The 6,060-nt window shown below is 50.9% G+C and overlaps 1 pseudogene; it reads right to left on the reverse strand.

Annotated features, from left to right (window-relative positions):
* Positions 1 to 1,141: 1,141 nt before the first annotated feature.
* LOC132223845 (axin-1-like) lies at positions 1,142 to 3,274 on the reverse strand (annotated as a pseudogene).
* Between the last annotated feature and the right edge of the window lie 2,786 nt (positions 3,275 to 6,060).

Here is a 6,060-nt window from a genome sequence, read left to right on the forward strand (position 1 = left end):
TCACTTCCCATCTCCTACCCATTCCTTTCCTTGCCCCCATGCCCCCAGCCCACCTGCCTTATGTAAGAACAACGAAGACAGAGGCCTCATGGTCCTGACTCCTGGGAGGCCAGAGAGGGCCTGGTGGGGACACTGAAGGCCATAATTTAAAATAGCCCATCTGACTGACAGCAAGAGCCTCTAGAACCTGGGGAGGCTATTTCTAGATGTACCTCTTAACTCTTCAGCCACAGAAATCCTTCTTTTGGGGTGGGAGGACTGGCTGGGACAGACCCATAAGAGAGAAATTCAGAGAAGCTGAGAATCAAACCCATTCCAACCAGAGCAGGAGCGGGGCTCCTGGTGAGGACCCCTCACTAGGACAGGCTTTGTGGCTGTAACGGGGTCTGGACACTGGTGGGGGGGCTCATTCCCAAGGTCAGGCTCACTTGCCTCACATGTATATTCAGTCCTCCCTAACGATGGCCAAAAAATGCTGAGGGTCAGGGAAATCTGAGATTGAGGAACGAGGGGATGGTCCACCCACTGAGGGACAGATGCCGTCAGCTCCAGGCCCAGGGCCCCTGGGCATCACCCACCTCTGGCCTAGGCCCATCTAAGCCAGCCCTGTGCACCTTAGGATGGACTAGCCCAGTGGGATAATCTAGAGCTCAGAGGGACGCACACTAAACAAGAACCTTCTCCCACCCACTGCTGAGGGCATGATCAGGTGTAAACACAGAGGCTTCTGCTGAAGCCCCGGCTGGAGTAAGGGTCAGGTACCTGCCTCACTGCCCCGATGCCTTAGGTCATTCTCATGTGGAGGTGTCATGTGTGAGAGCAGCTATGTGACAGCAGGCCCCCTCCTCAGTGTGGGGCAGCAGCGAGAGGCACGGTGACTTCAGACTGACCTCACCTCACCAGTGGGCACTCCTGCCCAGGACACTGAAGCTGCATCCGGGACCCCACCCCATCACAGGTTCACACAGGGCAGATGTCAACGCGTTTGTGCTGTGACAGCTCGAACCGGATCCCTTTGAATAACTGCTTCCATTGTACATGTTTTGCAGTAAGACAGTGGGTGGGGCTATGCCACTCTGGACACTGGTAAAGCAGCTCTGGAGGTCACCAGCCAGTTTGCATGTCTGTGCCCACACCCCCAGGACACAAGGTGCTGCTTACCCATGGCCAGCCTTCCTGTGCCTGCTGATCTCCTTCTCCCCCTCAATGATCCACTGCATGATCTTCTGGTTCTTCTCTGCGTCCTCCGAAGGGCCTGGCACCTCAGTACTGGCACTCTTCCCTGACTCAGTCTTCTTGGCATTTCTTTTGGAGGTTGTGCCGGCCTTCCCACTGTAGGCCAGGCTGTCGTTGGCATTGGGGATGGTGCCCACACTCTCTAAGTGGCTTCGGGTCTTGGCTGTGTGACTGTGCAGCCCCGGGCCCCATGCAAAGCTGCTCTGGACCCGGCGGATGGCCTTGGCCTCAGCCTGATCCTTGGGCCTGGCCACACCATGGTGGCTGTGGTGGTGGCTGTGCCTATGGAGATGCAGGCCAGCCGCTTCTAGCTTTGCCCCCAATTTGGGCACGTGCTTACTGTGCCCCAAGGTTGTACCCCCCAGCACTCCTGACATCTTGGGCATGTGTCCGCTGTCAGGGGAACGGTGGCCAGGCCCGGGCGACTGGCAGCCTGGAGTCCTCATAACCCGCTACACATGCTCATCCAGGATGCTCTCGGGGTTCTCCTCATGTGCATCCCGAAGCTCTGTGCAGCCTACGTCTATGTAGCGGGGTGGGAAGCTGTGCCAGGCCGGGGCCAAAGGCAGCTTATGACTGGCCCCCAGGCGGGCAGAGGACACATCGCCATCCTCCCCTTCTTCCTCCATCCGCACCCACTTCAGTCACTCCTCTAGCTTCTCCTCTGCCTCCTGAGTCCGCTGAACAGCCTCCAGGCGGTGGATGAGCTCCGCAGTGAACTTCTGGGGCTCCACGCGAATTTCCTTTGGTATTCGGTAAGTACGAGGAATGTGAGGTAGAGGCACTCGCCCGTTGACCTGGATGCTCTCCTTCATCTCCCTGCGGTGCTGCTTATGGATCCTGTATGGTGGGATTCCATCCACACTGCTGTCAGTGACGGACAGGCTGTCTGCGTCGCTGGAGAGGCTCTGCTGCTCACTGTCATTGATGCTGGTGGCTGGAGCGAGGGCATAGCCAGAGTTGACATAGTAGGGGTGGACAGGCTCCCGCCAGGATCCATATCTGAATTCTCTGCCTTCGCTGTACCGTCTACTTGAGGAGGCCCGAGGGGCAGCTGTTTCCTGGAGCAGCTTCTGTGTCACCCTACCGGCAGGAGCAGGGTCTCTGCCATCATCTTCATCTATATCTTGGTCACATTTCCATTCCTCGTCTTCGTTCAAAGTGGCAGATATCCAGATATGCCCTTCCCTGTCCCTGACCCAGAGCTCTGGTCACTACAGAGCTTTGGGCTCTCTGAACCTGTCCTTGTGTATTCCAAATAAATATCAGACTTGAGGAAGGAGGGGTAAGTATTCTCCTCCATGGTAGATTGGATTTCAGTCTGGGCCTGGTCAAACATGGCAGGATCAATCAGTTGCTTCATAATGCAGTCCTTTATGAAACTCTTGGTGGCTGCCTTAGTTTGCCTGGATACGATGCCATTGTTATCAAGGATGTACTTTCGGTAGATAGCTTTGGCCACTTCAGTCTCTTTTCCTCATTCAAGTCGCAGGGCTCCAGTTTCCTGAAGCCGGTGCAGACAAACCAGAAGTCCAGCAGGTCAGCACAGTCCTCCTGCTTCAGGAAAGTCCTAAACAGGTTTATCCCATCTTGATCGTCTAGTAAGTAGTGCAATGACTCGGCCCACTTCAAGTACGGTGTGGTGGGTGAAGCACTGCCCTCAGGCTCATACCCCAGGTCCAGATCTGAGCGCCTCTGAGTGGCTGTTGAAGTTTCGCCTTTAATACCAACACCTTTCCTGGAGCAGAAGCTGTGGCTGACGGGCCTGGGGTCTGTGGACACCAGTTCACCCTCCTCACCAGGCACTGGAGGTCTGGGGGCATCTTCGGTGAAACTTGCGAGGTCCAAGGGGAAACCCTGCTCTTGAATATTCATTTGGAGACTCTGCATCAATGAACAATGAGCGCTGCACCCTAATACATCAGTACTTATAGCTCCAAAGTGAATCAACTGTCCTGCGCCCAACAGCAGAGGCGGCGGCAGGGCCCAGGGCCAGCTCCTGAAGCGGCGCAGCAGGGCGCTGCCCAGCGTGGCCCATGCCCTCAGTGGCAGCGCAGCAGGCAGGACGGGGCGCAGGCATGCCGCAGTGGAGCCGCCAACGCTGGCCGCCCACTCTCACCGGCTTGCTCCGCGAGGACACAAGTCCAGACCAACTCTGGCCGGTCCTGGGGAGGCAGCAGCGATCGTTTCCCCAAGCGGGGAGCTCAAGCCCAGAGTCGATGGAATACTTCTTAACTTATTCTGAGAAGTGCCAGCATTACCTTGATACCAAAGCCAAACCATGGCATTACAAGAAAACTATAGGCCAATATCCCCTAGGAATATACAGTCAAAATTCCTCAACAAAATGTTAGCCAACTGAATGAAGGAGCTTATGAAAGGGTTTATACACTATGACCAAATGTGGTTCAACATACAAATCTCAATTCATACAATACAGTAAATGCCTAAAATAATGGAAAAACACATGATCATCTCCATTGATGCTGAAAAAGTATTTGACAAAATCCAATAACTTTTAATGATAGAACATTCAGCAAGTTACAAGTAGAAGGGAACATCCTCAACATGATAAAGGACATTTATGAAAAATTAAAAGATAACATTATAGTCAATAGTGACAGACTGAAGGAACTTTCCACTAAGATCACACACAGAAACACACGCAGATCACAATACTGAAAACAATGAAGAGGAGCACTGCTGAGTTGTGACACAACTTCAAGAGGCCTGTATACATACACTTGCAGACCCCAGAGGAGAGACAAATGGGGGGGATGGAAAATGTATATCAATGAAATATCTACAAATTTGATGAAAACCATAAACCCAGAGATCCAAGAAACACAGAGAATGGGAAGAACAAGAAACATGAAGAGAACTACACCAAGGTCCATGATATTTAAATTACTTACAATCAATGATAAACAGACAATCTTGAAAGTACCTAGAGAAAAACAGAGACTTTACTATAGAGGAACAAAGATAAGGGTAAGAGTAGATTACTTGTCACAAACAATGAAAGCAAGAGAGTGGAGCAATATCTTTAAAGTACTGAAAAATTAAACTGTCAACCAAAATTCTATATAGAGTGAAAATATATTGCAAAACAAAGGTGACTTTTTCTGAAATACAAAACCTTAAAGAATTAATCACCAAGAGGCATTCACTGTAAGAAATATTAAAGAATGTTTAAAAGAAATGTTAAAGTCCTCCAGCCAGATAGAAAACGACACCAGATAGACATTTGGATCTACACAAAGGAATAAAGAGCACCAGGAATTGCAACTTCATCCATAAACATAAGGGTGTTTTTCTTCTTTATGTAAATATCTTTAAGAGATAACTGTTTAAAGTAAGGATAATAACAGAGAAACCAGGCGGTGTGTTCCCGGTAGCAGCGCCCTAGACTCTGGGCCAGTGAGTCCCTGCCAGCCTCCCTCCCAGGGAGCTGGTGTGGGCGGAGACCGTCTGGACCCAAGGTCTCTGGTGCGGAGCGGGCCGGGCCATGCCAGCGTGCCAGAGATGTGTCCCAGGTCGTGTCCAGGAGCAAATGGAGTGAGCAGCTGAAACTAATAACACCCACCCCGAATTGGCGAAATTACTCAGCTGGTGAGACGGTTTGCAGCCGGGAAGGGCAGAACTCTCCTGGAAAGGTGGAAAAAAAACACAAAAAACAGGGATTTGGGCAGGAAAGTTTGCCAGACCTCTGAGCCCAGAGGGTCAGAGGGAGACCACGTGGCAGACAGCTGCGTCCCTTGGGACAGGCACAGCCCCTGATTGGGGAAAGGAGATCTGCGGGATTCCTGGCGCCAGGGGTTTTGAGATCTGGGTTCTGTGATCACGGAGGACTAAGCCTAAAGGGGGAAGCCTGAAGAGCTGACCAGACCAGGCAGTGCCGGTACGAGAAGAGTTTACAGAAACTAAGCCTTCCCCATTTCCGCAGCCAGAGTTTGTTTGTTTGTTTTCACTGAATCCTGTTCATAAGACATTTCGGATACAGACACTCACCTGCGCTGAAGAGAGGGAGAAGGTGCGAAAGAGTGGAATCTGGGGAGAGACTGAGGAGAGAGGGGGGGCCGGGAGAGGTGGCAGCGAATTGAGTGCTGAGACACCCCTGGGCCCAGGATCCGGGCAGCCATTCTCTCCGGAGGGTGGGACTCCCCCACCCAGCCCCCAGGCAAAGACCACAGCCACACCCAGATTCCACCCTGAAGGAGATCAAGGATTAAAATAATCTGATCAGTCCCTGGGAGTTAACAGGGTCTGGCCTATAGAGGGATTTTCAATCCCAGCAACACAGAGCGGGTAACTATTAAGGAACCAGCTCTGAGCAGTGGACTTCCCCACACCAGTGTTAAGTGCAATAGAGACGATAAACCCAAGCTACTGGACAGAGAGGCCCTATAGCCTCAGAGGCCAACCCAAAAACACTGCCACCCAGAGGCTGAGCCACAAACTGACTCTTAGCTAAATACAAATTAAGGCAGTCTGGGAAACAAATACGGCCTGCTTTAAAATCAGGACTGTGATTTACAATATGGAGGAACAGTGTATCTCAGGGAAATTCAACACTCTCCTGAATACCTGACAGGACTAAGGCGAGCCAGACTGATGAGTAGAAGAACCGAAGGACCTTCACTACTGCAAATTTTTTTTTCTTCTTTTTTCTTTTTTCACCTTTTAACTAAGAAACCAATTTTTTTTTCTTTTCTTCTTTTTCCATCACCTGATTTTACCCTTTTAATTACTACATTTTTATTTTTAACCAGTATTGTTACTGCTACCATTTTACCATTTTTTAAAGTGCATTTTATTTTCTCT

The sequence above is a fragment of the Myotis daubentonii genome, chromosome X (genome assembly GCF_963259705.1).
Source record: "Myotis daubentonii chromosome X, mMyoDau2.1, whole genome shotgun sequence".
Lineage (NCBI taxonomy): Eukaryota > Metazoa > Chordata > Mammalia > Chiroptera > Vespertilionidae > Myotis > Myotis daubentonii.